The sequence below is a fragment of the Dermacentor andersoni genome, chromosome 7 (assembly GCF_023375885.2).
Source record: "Dermacentor andersoni chromosome 7, qqDerAnde1_hic_scaffold, whole genome shotgun sequence".
Classification (NCBI taxonomy): domain Eukaryota; kingdom Metazoa; phylum Arthropoda; class Arachnida; order Ixodida; family Ixodidae; genus Dermacentor; species Dermacentor andersoni.
This window is the reverse complement of record NC_092820.1, coordinates 9,233,659-9,248,655: the sequence shown is the minus strand read 5'-3', so window position 1 is coordinate 9,248,655 and position 14,997 is coordinate 9,233,659. Positions and strand designations below refer to the sequence as shown.

At 46.4% G+C, this 14,997-nt stretch overlaps 1 long non-coding RNA gene across 1 annotated transcript; it reads right to left on the bottom strand.

Annotated features, from left to right (window-relative positions):
* Nucleotides 1-5,086: 5,086 nt before the first annotated feature.
* Nucleotides 5,087-7,241, bottom strand: LOC129385974 (uncharacterized). Its single transcript, XR_008613450.2, has 2 exons — nucleotides 5,922-7,241; nucleotides 5,087-5,192 (listed from the first exon to the last, which is right to left on the bottom strand). It is a non-coding gene; the product is annotated as an uncharacterized lncRNA (long non-coding RNA).
* Nucleotides 7,242-14,997: the final 7,756 nt, after the last annotated feature.

The window sequence follows — 14,997 nt, the reverse complement described above, 5'->3', positions numbered from 1 at the left end:
CTTGGGGGTCGGGCAGACGCCCATGCGATGGCCGACACGTCCGCACTGGTGGCACACGTCAATCTGATTTCTGTACAAGGTGCACCTGATCATCACACCCCCGTAGTACACCCACGTTGGGACCCGGCCTCCATCGAAGGCGATGATGACCGCCTTTGGCCGCTAAGGCTTTCGGGTTCCTCTTGTTGACGATATTGAGGTGAATGGCCTTGGCGTCTTGTTCGAAAGGAATGCCTCGGACGACTCCCTTGACTGTATAGTTGGGCGCAGTTTCATAAGCCTGAATCTCGAACTGGTGCCCGTCGACCTCAAAGCTGTCGAGTCGGTGGTACCGTTCTCCATTAGGAGAGTGAGGGCTACTCACAACGATGATATTTTGCTGCATATTTGGGCAGACAATAGAGAGTTTTAGAATTGGGGGCTCAAGGCTCTGGGCCCCCAAGCCGCGTTGCGTCGGTCGCTCTTGGGTTTAGAAGAGCAGCAGAGTTTGAGGATTGGGTCGAATGCAGACAGCGTTGGGTTAAGCGCTCGGGACGCCGCAGTGTGGAAAATAGAAAGGTGCTTGAAAGCGAAAAAAAAAGAACCTCTGTTCTTACTAGTGAAAACGAACAGAATGCATTTTTGAACAAGAATAGCGAACAATAAAATGGAAGAAACGTAATCGCTGTGTTAGTACCGGTTAGTATTACGAATTAAGTGTGCGATTCTAAGCCAAGCAAAGACAATCGAAACGAAGTGCTCTTAGTTGGTGTTTTCTCGTGACGCACTGCGAAACTGCGAGCTCACCCGCGTGAAATGGCAAAAATCAGTCTAAGTACAGCAAGTTTGCTCTGCGACCATCTGCGACCCAAGGTGGCTTGGGGGCCCACGCTAGTTTTCGATTTTTGGGTCTTGGGTTAACGCGAACGCAAGAAACCAAGACCGGCTTGGGTTCTGCGCATGCGCACTTGCGGCCCGCAATTTTCTTGGGTCCCCAAGCCGCTTGGGCTCCCAATTCTAAAACTCTCTAATGTCTTCTGTGGCGTTTTGTGGAAATATGCTTGCTGCCCTATATAGGGCCGAAGCGAGGCGGACGACGCCGACTGTTGCAACGTTCAAGCCACCCCTTGGCCTTAGGTGGTGATCACGTGGAAGGGTGATCCACTTCCCTGCCTTCAAAACTTGCTGCTTGTGAGCGCGTGGGCCTCGCTGCGCCTTGTTCGTGCCTCCAACGCCGGCTTGGGAGGCTGATGCGACGCTGGGTTAGCGCGTTTGCACCCCTGGAGAAAGTCGTTCGCGCGGGCCAATAGCGCACCATCCTGCTTCTTCGGAAATCTCGCGTGGTGAGATATCAGTTCCTTCAATTTGAACTTCCATGGTGGCTTGAAGAAAGTCGACGTGCAGCGTAACTGCGGCTCACGTAGCGGCCGGAGCACTAAGCTTAGCAGTAAGCTTAGTTCGGCTGCGCAGCGGCTCGGCGGAAATAGTCGAATAAAGCGGTAAAAAGCAGTTCCCACCTTGAAGATGAATGATTGAAAGAGTCAGGATAACTTGCTGGAGATGATGGTGCAAAGTTAAAAGAGCTAGTTTGCGAAAAACACTGCAAAACCATTTACGAAAGACGGAGCCGACGTGAAGTACATCCCCTGTGGTCCTCGTGATTGGTTAGAAACTTTAAAAGCACGGTGCATTGCATCATGCCGGTTCCCGAGAGTCAGCTTCGCCTCTGAGCAGAAATGTTACTCGGTGAAACATACGCAACTGTATTGCAGTAAAGCATCACAAGCGTGGGAAGGGGCTATTGTCACGGGACACGGTATGTATTCCTGAATTATACACGCGCGCACCCGTTATCTCCTGTCACAGTGCGAGCACTGATATGCCTAATACGTGTACCGACAGGCCTTCAGAGCGTTTTCGAATGTGCCTGGGGGGGTTTGAGCCCTTAAGGGCAGTAAATGACATGCATTTATTTTTTCCAACTGGCCGATTTTTCGGACGTTCTTGCGGCCCCTAGGCAGTTCGAAAAATCGGACGTGGACTGTGCAAGTGACGAAGAAGATGCTTCAAATGGTCCGTGGGACGAACGAGTGGCGGAAGGAGGACAAGAACAGAAAGGACCTACGCATGGAGGAATGAGTGGGAAAGGAAGCGTGCTGCCGCTGTTTTGAAGGAGCTTGAGCTCAAAAGAAAAAAGTGTTGGCTGATGCCGAGATGCAGGTGTCCCTCATCCAAACCAAAACAAACTCTTTAAAACAATGAAACAAAACACTGACGTGTCGTGCGCGGGCTGAGAGTATGTCAGGACAGTTGAGGTTGACTTACGAGCTGTTGAGAGAGAATCTCAATTGTGACAAAGTTCGGGCCTAATACCACTGAGCTTGCTATCAGTTGATAGAAATAGCTCGTATTCGAAAATATTGGCTTCTGTATGCACCTCCTTTTTATTTGTATTTGAGAATTTCCGACTCGAATTGCGATTGTTTTCGAAGACATTTTATTTGAGAATAAATTATTAATTAATAAATTTACTAACCCCTCCCTTCTATTCTCTTTTCGAATAACATAAACACTACTCCTTAGTATTCAAACTTGGTTAAGTCGTTTTCTTTTTATTTGTTTTTCGTATGCTTACTAGAGAGTGACAGCATTGAGCGGCATGGTTTCAGCCCGTCTTGACATAAAACATAATTCTGCGTCACTCAGGGAATTTTGCATGGGCGCTCAGGGAAAACCTGGAAATCTCAGGGAATTTGGAAGTGTCAATTTGGTAGATGCCCTGAACGAGATGGGCCAAAGAAGGAATGCAACCCAGCTGGACACGTGATCGCACAAAACTGTGACGTGCGCACGCCAGCGCGCTCGCCGGCGCGAGAGCTTCGTGTTGCTAATTCATCTGCTACGCCTGCACGTGCTTTGCGATGTCCTTGCCATCATCGTCGTCCTTGTTTTCGTTGTCCAGAGGCGACTATGTCCTGCTTGCGGTAGTCGGCACCGAATTAGACGTGGCCTACCACATTTGATTGGATCCACTACAAAGCAGCGACTCGGAATATGCGGCCAGCTACAGCTATCAATGTGCGTGCGCACTGGCACAAGTAGTACGAGCCATTCGTCGAGGGCACTTTGGAAACGAAGCATATTCCGGAGCAGGGCACAAGGCGAGCTGAAAGTCGACACAGCATCAGGCTTGGGGGCACCAAGTCTTGGTGGAAGATCATCGGACTGCTCTAAGCTCGAACGGTTTTGTTTATTTTACCAGGCATGCTCGAAATGAAGCGAGCAAATCTGGCTGCTCTTCAGCGGGGTCCACTCTAAGCGTCCAGCGGCGTGCACGCACTCGGACCACTTATCGACGCCGAGCGGGCTGGCGATCGCTGGGAAACGGCAAATAGGCTTAGCTCGCTAGCCGTCGGATACGAGGCCGACGGCCCTTGCGACCCGTCCACAGCTGGTAATTAATCATCTATATTCGTCAACACAATCAACGTCTGCACATTTATGTTGCTCATAAGTGACAATACAATTAGTTACCCGACGCCGTTGGTATACGATGAGAAAACACATTAGCCAGGTGAGCCGCTTCGCAGAGACAATTGCGAGTCAAAATCACAACAACGTTTTATAACATGTACGCTTTCGAGGTCACTTTATGAGTTATTTCGTGTCACACACAAATTTCAGCCGATTTTTGTGCCGCCGTCCGCGGCGAAAGATGTCAGCGTCACGACCAGGGAGAAAAGGAAAACATTGAGAAGAGAGACGATCGGAACAGGGAGAAACTTGCTCGCAGGGCCCAACCCGACGGCAGTGCAAACTCGTGGCGTAGCGTTTTCTCGGTGGTTGACATTCCTTTCTTGCTGTCGATGTCGCTGCGTTTTGTGGTTGGCTGCATGGACATACTTAAAAATTGATTTTATGTTCTAAGCTGTATTCACCGTTGATATTTTGCAGACGATGTATGTGTGCGCCCACATTAACTCGACTTGGAAATTTTGTGTTAGAACTCCTTTAAATTCATGAACAGCGTTTTAAGCCAGAAAAATTTCGATAACAAACGTATTTTAACCCCTAATTAGTGTTCCTGTATATGCTCCCTGCGGGAGCAGAGCTGCGCATAGGTCCGGTTTGTGATCCAGCTCTGCAGTGGAGCCACTCCTCGCACGCGCAGGAGGCAAATGCCGCGCGGTGTTCCACTTGCTTTTTTAGTCTGTTGGTCGCGAGCTACACGCGGCAACGTACGCAAGCGCTGAGCAGGATGACGCTCTTTAATGCAGCCTAAGCTCGATCAGTTGGTATAGCCGGAGAGCTGTCAACCCCCGAAATATTTAATTTCTGTCTACACACGCACGAATGTATTTGAAATTATGGGATTTTACGTGCCAAAACCACTTTCTGATTATGAGGCACGCCGTAGTGGGGGACTCCGGAAATTTCGACCACCTGGGGTTCTTTAACGTGCACCTAAATCTAAGTACACGGGTGTTTTCGCATTTCGCCCCCATCGAAATGCGGCCGCCGTGGCCGGGATTCGATCCCGCGACCTCGTGCTCAGCAGCCTAACACCATAGCCACTGAGCAACCACGGCGGGTGACGAATGTACATATAAAAAATATGAGCCCCCTCGATATAAAATCCTGACCACGCCCGTGGCTCGAACAGCTCAAAAGTTCGCGTGCAAACGCGCATTGCCTTGCAACAAAAAGCGGTACAATGTTTTTCAGCATGCATATGATGTTTTCCCGCAGAGGTGGAAGGCAAGAAATTATTTAAAGGGCATGCTTAAGAATAACTTCATACACGTGTAGTAGACAATTGTGTGAGCACATTTTTGCTGCCGAAACGAGCGAATAATGAATGTCGCCAACAGAACTCTCGTGCCTGCAATAATGTCAGTGACCGTTGACCGTCATTCATCACTAAACGTCGTTCTCAGCAGCTGCACGTTTTCAATGTATGCGGTGCAGACACGTAAATTTAAACGCATTTCAAATGTTCATATGCGCACATCTTATGCAAAGTTTATTCTTACGATTCATACCGCAAACTTAACAGCTGCTTCGTAGCAGCAGATCTGCAAGTGGAAAAAGCTTCAACATGCACGAGTTTCTAGATCAAATTTATTTCGTACAAGGGAATGGATGACAATGGCTGGTGGCGTCAGGGAATGAGTGCTGTTTCTTGAAGCCTTGGGGGGCAGAATTCAAAGCCACTGGGAAGACAACAAGTTATTAAGAGTAACAACAGGTTATTTTTATTGGACGAATCACATAAGATGACAAACTGGCAAAATAATTATTCACACATTGCAGACTGTAATATGACAGCACATTTTTCTTTATTTCGTCATACTACTCAGGTTAATTTACTATAACACAGCGCTTATTAAACGTACAAAAATAATTTCACATTCCTCACGTCGACTATAAGGCTGATCGAACAAGCAACCTATTGCGGGCGGTAAATGCTGAATAAGCTATCGCAGCTGTCTCATAAGCGGGAGAGCACGGCGTTTTCGCTTACTACAAAACAATGAACACCGGCACATCAATCGACTTTACACGAAAAATTAGAACGACGACAAAAAAAAAAGAAAAAAAAAAAACGGAGCAGAGAAAACCCAGGGTGCAGCGGGCAAATTGTACGTGTTAGTATTTACTCTGTTCTGAACACATTTTTCTGGAGCCGCATAGTCAGAACAATCGTAAAAGCAACAAACGAATTGAGCGAGTTGGTAAGTTAACATTCTTGGCGTATATGTGCAGCGCGACACAGCCGTGTCGTCGTTTCTTTGTACCGCGTCTGTATCGCGCTGCACATATACACAAAGAATTACACAAGTGAACAACCTCTCATGCCAGGCGTACGCATTTCAGCGTGCACGTGTGCAGGAGCTTTACTCGAGATAAATGCCGCTTTAGTCTAAACAAGCCGAACTCACCTCTGTAAACAAGGCGAACGGACCTCGCATATCCTGGTCCCTTTCGGAGCCGGTCGCTCTCGTCCGTCCACACGGCAACGCGTAAAAAGCTTTGCCACTTTCCGTGCGATTTGCACAGTTTGGTGTGCTGCAACCCGTCATACTGGAATACAAGTGTAAAAATGATCTGCTTCGTAGCACTTCACCAGTCATTAACTTAAATTAAATTAAATTATGGGGTTTTACGTGCTAAAACCACTTTCTGATTATGAGGCACGCCGTAGTGGAGGACACGACCTACTGTATAAGGGGCGACCTGCGCGTGCGACGCTGCGCACGCCGCTGATTTGCTTTTGCTTGTGTGGCTTTTTTTAGTTTTCCAAACCGCCGCCGCGAACAGTGGCGCTAGTGCTCACCCCCACCTACCCCAATCCTGTGGCCGGCCGCACGCACGGGTAGCAAGCATTTTCAGCGAGAGCACGGAAGGACGCAAACGCACGCGCGCGAGACAATCCATTGGCTGAGTGCTTGGTGATCTGTTGGTGTAGCTAGATCTTGATTACCAGATTCTATTTCAGTGGCACTGTGATTCTCAGCCCCGTGGGCGCCGGCTTTCGCGTTTGCGGCTTCTTCATGCAGGATGGTTTACTTCTGCATACCGTTGTGAAAGTCAAGCGGCCGAGCATCAAGAGGAATTTCATTTCATGAGTTCCCCGTGACCGATATTAGAAACCAATGGTTGAAACCTGAACAAAAAAAAAAAAAAAAATTGGCTGGGGCTTAGCTAAGGTTAAGCCTGGATATCTCGAAGTGAAAAGGTTCGGTGATGCTTTATGATTTAGCCTATGATTATTCTTGCGGCTTAGCTTATGGTTATGCTTTATGATTTAGCCTATGGTTATATATGCTTACGGTTTAACTTATGGATACGCATAAGATTTGGTAAGCTTATGGTTATGTTATACGTGTGCCTTGTGTAGTGATGCAAATTGCTTATGAATGATATATACCATAACTTATGCAGGATTATTAATCTTCTTTATTCATCGTTGTTGGGCACATTGTCTTGCGATTTCTGTACAGCCATAAACACAGCTCTCTGTATCGGTAGTATCACTCTCTTCTCCTTCCATGTTGAATGCGCACGCCTGTTCTCTGGCAAGCGGTTATATAGTCGGTCTCCGCGATAAACACGCGTTTGCGGCGAACGTCAAACGACGACGCATAGCGCGCGGCAGTGGCCATCTGCGCCGACTCCGAACACGCTTACGGAGCCAATTCCGACATACGCCGGCTCGCGCGAAGCGCGGTGTTGACTAGCGTAGTGAAGCTTTTTGTTCCGAAAGCCCAACTCCAGAAAAGTGCTTAAAGTGTAGTGACTATCTGTGTGATGGCACAATAAAGCGCCCTTGGAATTTTTCAAGCTAGACTTTCGTTATCATTTGGTAAAGCGGCGTAAATAAATACTTCAATAACAGCACATTTTTACGATTGTGGCATGCACTGCAATTAAAACTGCTCACGTTCTACCGCGCTCTCAACGGCACGTCACTTCGGTGAACGTGCCGAATGCAGCAAAGGAACGTGTGGGCCCGGTAAAGCGGTACGTAGTACGTTCATTGCGTCCGGCTCGGGACTAGCGAAACCTACGGGAGAATGAAGTGCGGGCGCGCTCATGCCTCGGCTAGCGCGGAAAGTGCACACCAGACCATATTGGCACCACAGCGCTAACCAACATTTTAGCAGACAATGAGGAAAAAAAAAAGCTCTAAGGGATTGTACTATTTCAATCCTAGCAGCCGCGCGGCCGCGCTTTCAAAGTAGTTTAATATTTCATTGCACTGCACAGCGAAGATAATCTGGGGCATGTATCGCATGTATCGACGCGCATTTTTCTAGCCGCACCCTGTCAATAATGTGAAATGCCGAGTTTACTGCAGCTCCTCTGCGAATTTTTACCGTCATCGCCGTACTCCTGAAGGCAGGGCCGGAGCGTTTCGGGCGTTGCGGTGAGGGTGTGCACTGGCGGCATCTACCGGCACGCTTGGTCCCTACTCAATGATCACGTGGTATTTCTTCGGCCGCGTGCTGCCGTAGGCGACCACGGGATGCGCAGGTCGCCCTTTATACAGTAGGTCGTGGTGGAGGACTCCGGAAATTTCGACCACCTGGGGTTCTTTAACGTGCACCTAAATCTAAGTACACGGGTGTTTTCGCATTTCGCCCCCATCGAAATGCGGCCGCTGTGGCCGGGATTCGATCCCGCGACCTCGTGCTCAGCAGCCTAACACCATAGCCACTGAGCAACCGCGGCGGGTTAGTCATTAACTTAATTATTAACTTAATATCCTCGAATACCGTACCTGCAAACCGGAGCCGATGGTCGCTACGCACGCTCGACGGTCCGCTGATTGCAATTTCGATGGCACTGACAGAAACGAGTCGGCGCCATTTCCGCAAAGTTGGCTTCGGAGCGCGCAGTTGATCATTTGACATCATTTTCCACCACGTGATCGCGCTCGGCGAATAGCGTTGCGAGAGGCGCCGGAAAAGTTATGCGCAACTCTGCTCCCTGAGGAACACTACCCGTAATAAGCGCCTTTCGCCACCTGCCGACTGCTGTAGAAACTCGAGAGGAGTGACGGCGCGCCTGGGGCGCTCGTTTGGCCACCTCTCCTATTCTAGCACAGTGGCTAGGGGTGGCTTAAAATTCAGCCGAGCGGTGTGCTGCAATCGGCAGCGATGTACCTATTAAAACCTTATAATAAATCACATGTTTTACGCGGAATACTTAGATGCGTCAATTAATTATCGGAAAGACCTACTCTAAGACTGGGTACGTTTGTAAAAAATCTTTTCAGGGTCCCTTTAACTGATCAGACATGGTCGTGAAAACACCCTGCACACACAACAAAATGGACCATGACTAATCAATACTTTCCCCCCGGATGGATGAATGGATGGATGGATGTTATGAGCATCCTCTTTGGAACGGGGCGGTGGTTGCGCCACCAAGCTCATGCTATTATACTGCTTAATGCCCTACCTAGGTTAAACAACAACAAAAAAATAAACATTATGAACTACCACACCCAAATTTTCGGATCCCCTATGGCGAACTGTGCTTTTGTGCGTCTCCGTCTGTTGTCTTTTCCCTACTTTTCTTCCTCCAATCATGAAAACGACGTCCCCCCATGAATGAAGTTCAGTTGTTGGTCCAGCCACCTTCCTGTCTCTTTGTCTATGGCTGCCTCCTGATTTTCTCTACTCTCAAGTTTGCTGGCATTCTCCTAGTATAATCCTCCAGTCGCCTCTTACTAATGCCTATTGCGGACATGTTTACTTTACCACTGTTCCCGCTGAACCCAAGCCACGACCGCGCTACACGTGCACAAAATGACTGTCAGTGGCGGCAGCGTTGGCCGGCTGAGAGCACATGCCCGAGGCGCCGTCGCCGTTATTACCGCGCTAAGGCTCCCCCGCATCGAGGAAGACCCTACAGTCATGGAAAGAAAAAAAAAGGGGGGTCCTCGGCATATACACTTTATTTCTTGAATCTGCGCACGGTACTGGAGCCAGTGAAGCTGGGCTAATCAGGTACAAATTAGGAAGGCCCACTTAGCTTCAATAGACACTCCCTTGAGCAGTATTCGGCCACCCCCTCCCTTATGATTCCTACAATGGCCCTCAGTTCTCAGCAGCTGCGGAGCACCTGACCAAGGTGGCGGTCAGCCCTGTAACGCAGCAGAGGGTGCTAAGAATCTCTGAACCCGAACAGGCCGCCAATGTAAACGGACCCTGGCAACCTTTAACAGCCGAACTCTATTGAGTGACGACAGCTTAGCAGGACTCTTCGAGGAACTATCAGATATTGTTTGGGATATCATTGGCCTTAGCCAGATTAGAAGAACCGGCGAGGCTTATACAGTGCTGACTAACGGCTATGTCCTCTGCTATAGCAGTCTCCCAGATAAGAAGCAATACGGGGTAGGATTCCTAATCCATAAGGACATAATGGGCAACATTGATTAATTTCACAGCATTAATAAGAGGGTAACAGTATCATAATCAAACTTAATAAGTGGTATAGATTAAAGGTAGTACAAGCCTACGCTCCACCATCCAGTTACGGTGATGATAACTAGGTCAGTTTTATGAAGATGTTGAATTAGCAATGAGAAAAGTGCAAAATCAATATGCTGTAGTAATGGGCGACTTCAATGCAAAAATGGGCAAACAGCAGGCTGGTGAACAAGAAATTGGCAACTACGGCGTCGATACTAGGAAGGCTAGAGGAGAGATGCTGGTAGAATTCACCGAAAGGAATAAGCTTCGAATAATGAACACATTTTTCAGGAATCGCAGCAGCAGAATGTGGATCTCGAAAAGCCCTAATGGTGAAACAAGAAATGAAACTGACTTCATAATTTCTACTGCTCCCAGCATAGTGCAGTATGTAAAAGTGATAGGTAGGGTAAAGTGCAGTGATCATAGGTTAGTGAGGTCTAGGATTCACCTCAATTTGAAGAAAGAAAGAGCTAAATTGATCAAGAATAAACAGGTCAACCTAGAGGCAGTAAGGGTAAAAGCTGACAAATTCAGGCTGCTACTCGCAAACAAACATGCTGACTTGGAACAGAGAGATGATGATGACATAGAGCTAATGAATGAAACCATAACTAGGCTGGCTTCAGAGGCAGCAAAAAAAGTGGGAGACAAGGCACCAAAGCAACCAGTAGGCAAGCTCTCCCAAGTAACAAAGGACCTAATAAAGAAATGACAAAGAATGAAAGTGTCCAACTCAAGAGATAAGATAGAATTACTGGAGCTGTCAAAACTGATCAACAAGGCGAAAATAAGTGATATTCGTAGTTATAACATAAGACAGACGAAGCCGTAAGAAATGGATGCAGCCTGAAATCAGTGGGAAGTAAACTTGGCATAGGACAAACCAAGATGTATGCGCTGAAAGGTAAGCAGGGTAATATCATTAGCAATATCGAAGGTATAGTAAAAGTAGCGGAAGAATTCTATACTGACCTGTGCAGTACCCAGAGGCCTCGGGATAACTCTATTCGAAACAGTAATGAACAGGATACAGAAACTCCTCCTATAACTAGCGATGAGGTCAAAAGGGCCTTGCAAGACATGAAAGAGGGAAGAGCGGCAGGAGAAGATGGAATAACCGTCGATTTAATCAAAGATGGAGGAGGGGTAATGCTTGGAAAACTGGCGGCTCTTTATACGAAGTATCTATCGAATGCAAGGGTCCCGGAAAACTGTAAAAATGCAAACATTATACTAATCCACAAAAAACGAGACGTTAAAGAATTGAAACATTATAGGCCCATTAGCTTACTTCCAGTATTGTATAAAATATTCACGAAGGTAATGTCCAATAGAATAAGGGCAACACTTCAGTCAACCAAGGAAACAGGCTTGCTTCAGGAAGGGATACTGTACAATGGGTCACATCCATGTAATCAATCAGGTAATCGAAATATCCGCAGAGTAAAATCAGCCTCTTTATATGGTTTTCAAAGATTACGAAAAGGCATTTGATTCAGAAAAGATAGCAGCAGTCATAGAGGCATTACGTAATCAAGGAGTACAGAGCACGTACGAAACATCTTGGAAAATATCTACAAAAATTACACAGCTACCTTAATTCTCCACAAGAAATGTAGGAAGATACCTGTAAAGAAAGGGGTCAGACAAGGAGACACATTCTCTTCAATGCTATTCAATGCATGCTTGGAGGAAATATTCAAGCTATTAAACTGGAAAGACTTAGTAGTAAGGATTGACGGCAAATACCTCATGAACCTTTGGTTTGCCGATGACGCTCTATTCAGCAACACTGCGGACGAGTTACAACAAATGAGTGAGAACCTTAACAGAGAGAGTGTAAGAGTAGGGCTCAAGATTAATATGCAGAAGACAAAGATGATGATGAATACCTGGGCAAGGGAACAAGAGTTCAGGATCGCCAGTCAGCCTCTAGAGTCTGAAGGAGTAGGTTTATCTAGGTCAATTAATTACAGGGGACCCTGATCATGAGAAGGAAATTCTTAGAAGAATAAAAATGGGTTAGATCGCTTACGGTAGACATTGTCAACTCCTGACTGGAAGCTTAGCATTATCGTTGAAAAGTAAGGTGTATAATCAGTGCGTTTCACTCGTGCTGACATATGGGGAAGAGACTTGGAGACTGACAAAGAAGCTTGAGAACAAGTTAAGGACCGCACAAAAAGCGATGGAACGAAGAATGTTAGGCATAACCTTGAGAGACAGAAAGTGAGCGGTTTGGATCAGAGAGCAAATTGGTATAGCCACTATTCTAATTGACCTAAAAAGAAAAAAAATGGCGCTGGGCAGGTCATGCATTGCGCAGGTTATATAACCGTTGGACCATGAGGGTTACAGAATGGATACCAAGAGAAGGGAAGCGCAGTAGACGACGGCAGAAGACAGGGTAGGGTGATGAAATTAGGAAATTCGCAGGTGCTAGTTGGCATCCGTTGGCACAGGGCAGGGGTAATTGGAGATCGCAGGGAGAGGCTTTCGTCATGCAGTGGACATAAAATAGACTTATGATGATGATGATGATGACTGGCAATCGGGCTATCATGTGCACCAGAACAAAAAAAATCCTATTGTAACACAACAGATCATTGGCCTGTTTTAAATTGATGTGCTAATGATACAGGCTCAGAAAATGCACAGAAGTGACATGAATGAATGAATGTGTGATGTTTAATGGCGCAAGGGCCAAGTATGGTCAAAAAGCGCCATGTTTGTGGTAATGAGTTTGCAATGCAATTATGATAGCTATGAAGTTGATGTGACGTGGCTGTAGGGGGGCCTAAAATATAGTCACCTTAAAGTGCGTAAAATGTACGTGTAATAAAATTATGGCGATGACAAATGACGTGTACTATGGGCATTAAGGTGCATTGCAAAATAATGATACGATATAATTAATGCATAAGTTTTTTTTAAGTTCACTAGAGCACCATGGCCTCGTTAGAACCCTTGAGACACAAGGGCCTGGAGGCATGTGCTATATAAAACAACTATCACAGCGGCATCCTCTGGGAAGAGGATGCGCTACGAATTTATTGGGCTCATAACATGTAGGACAACGTCATTAAAAAATTGAGGACTACTTTGGTGTTGAAAAATGGTTCCTTACCAAACAACATAGCTGGGTGAAGAGGTACGCAATAACGATATGCAAGAGGAAAATGTTTCTTTCTTTCAGATTCGGCTTTGCGACACTTCAAGAGTACGTGGAGGATGGTCAGCCTCTCACCACATCGACCACAAGTTGGTGGTTCATTTCCAGTAAGCAGAAAATTGTGTGTACCAAATGTGTGCCGTATTCTGAGGCGGCAGAATAGGACATCTGTTCGCCGTGATTTTGTTGGGGAGGGCCAGAAACCTAACTGTGGCTTTATAACGTGCAGTTTATTGTTTATTTCTGCATTCCACATGCGTTGCCAGTGTTGTCGCAGTTTCTTACGCAAGGAAGGCTTCAGATCTGTGACAGGGACAGCAGCTGTAGGAAAAGTGTTTAGTGATGTGAGTGATGTGGCCATTTTATCAGCCAGTACATTACCCTCGATACCTCTATGGCCAGGTACCCAGCATATTTCTACATGTCTATGTGATACATAAATGTTGTATAAGAGCGAGTAAAGTTCAATGAAAACATGATTTGTATGCTTTTGTAAGGAAATTAACGCTTTTACAAGACTTAACGAGTCTGTAGATACTATTGCTCTGTCGAGTTTTAATTTATTTATATGTTTTACTGCAGACAGTACTGCATAGGATTCTGCAGTGAAGATACTTGTTAAAGGATTCAACACGTCAGATTCAGAAAACGAGGGACCAACTGCAGCAAAAGATACGCTAGAATGTGATTTTGACGCGTGTGTGTAAAATTCGCTGCAGGAGTACTTCGGTTGAAGTTCACGGAAATGCATAGCAATTTCAACCTCAGGAGCGTGCTTTGTGACCTCTACAAAGGATATGTCACAGTATATCACCTGCCACTTCCAGGGTGGTAATAGCTTAGCTGGAGGAATTAGGCGATGTTCTAGAACTGGGACATCCATTTCCGCGCTAAGTTCTCTTGCACGCTGTGAGAAAGGAAGTCTCATAGAGGGTCTATTCCGAAAAAGTGTTTCACACGTCAAGTCATTAGCAGTTGTGAAACACGGATGTTCCTTATTTAAGCGAACTTTAAGAAAATAGTTAAAGCTGATGTACGTTCTCTGAAAATGGAGTGACCACTGATCTGACTCGACATATAGACTTTCAACAGGGCTTGTTCTAAATGTGCCAGTGGCCAGGCGGATACCGAGATGGTGAACGGGGTCTAACATCTTTAGCGCACTCGTGGCGGCAGAGTGATAAACCACGGCACCGTAGTGAAGTCGTGATCGCACTAGGCTTCTGTAAATATTCAATAAACACTGTCTGTCGCTACCCCACGTTGTGTGGGATAGGATTTTAAGTAAATTCATTGTTTTTAGACATTTTGCTTTAAGACATTTTATATGTGAGATGAAAGTAAGCCTCGAGTCAAGTGTTACACCTAGGAATTTGTGTTGATTGTTCACAGGTATTTTTGTCCGCCAAGTTCTACGCAAGGATCTGGGACCAGACCTCTCTTTCTTGTTAAGAGAACACAAGACCTTTTGTGGGGGTTGATTTTAAATCCATTTTGGTCTGCCCACTTGGACACCTTGTGAGCCCTGCTGTACCTTTCTTTCACACACTGTAAGGTTGCATGATTTGAAACCTATCTGTATATCGTCTTCGTAGACGGAATAAAAAATGGCCGGTGGCAGTGAAGGACGAAGTGTGTTCGTTTTAACGATAAAGAGAGTGCAACTGAGTACTCCTCCCTGGGGTACACCTGTTTCTTGTATAAAAGGTCGCGACAATACGTTGCCGATTCTCACGCGGAAGATACGATCCGACAAATAGCTTTCAATTATGTTCAGCATATTTCCACGGATGCCCATTTCCGACAGGTCTCGCAAGATCCGTAACGCCATGCCGTGTCACACGCTTTTTCCATGTC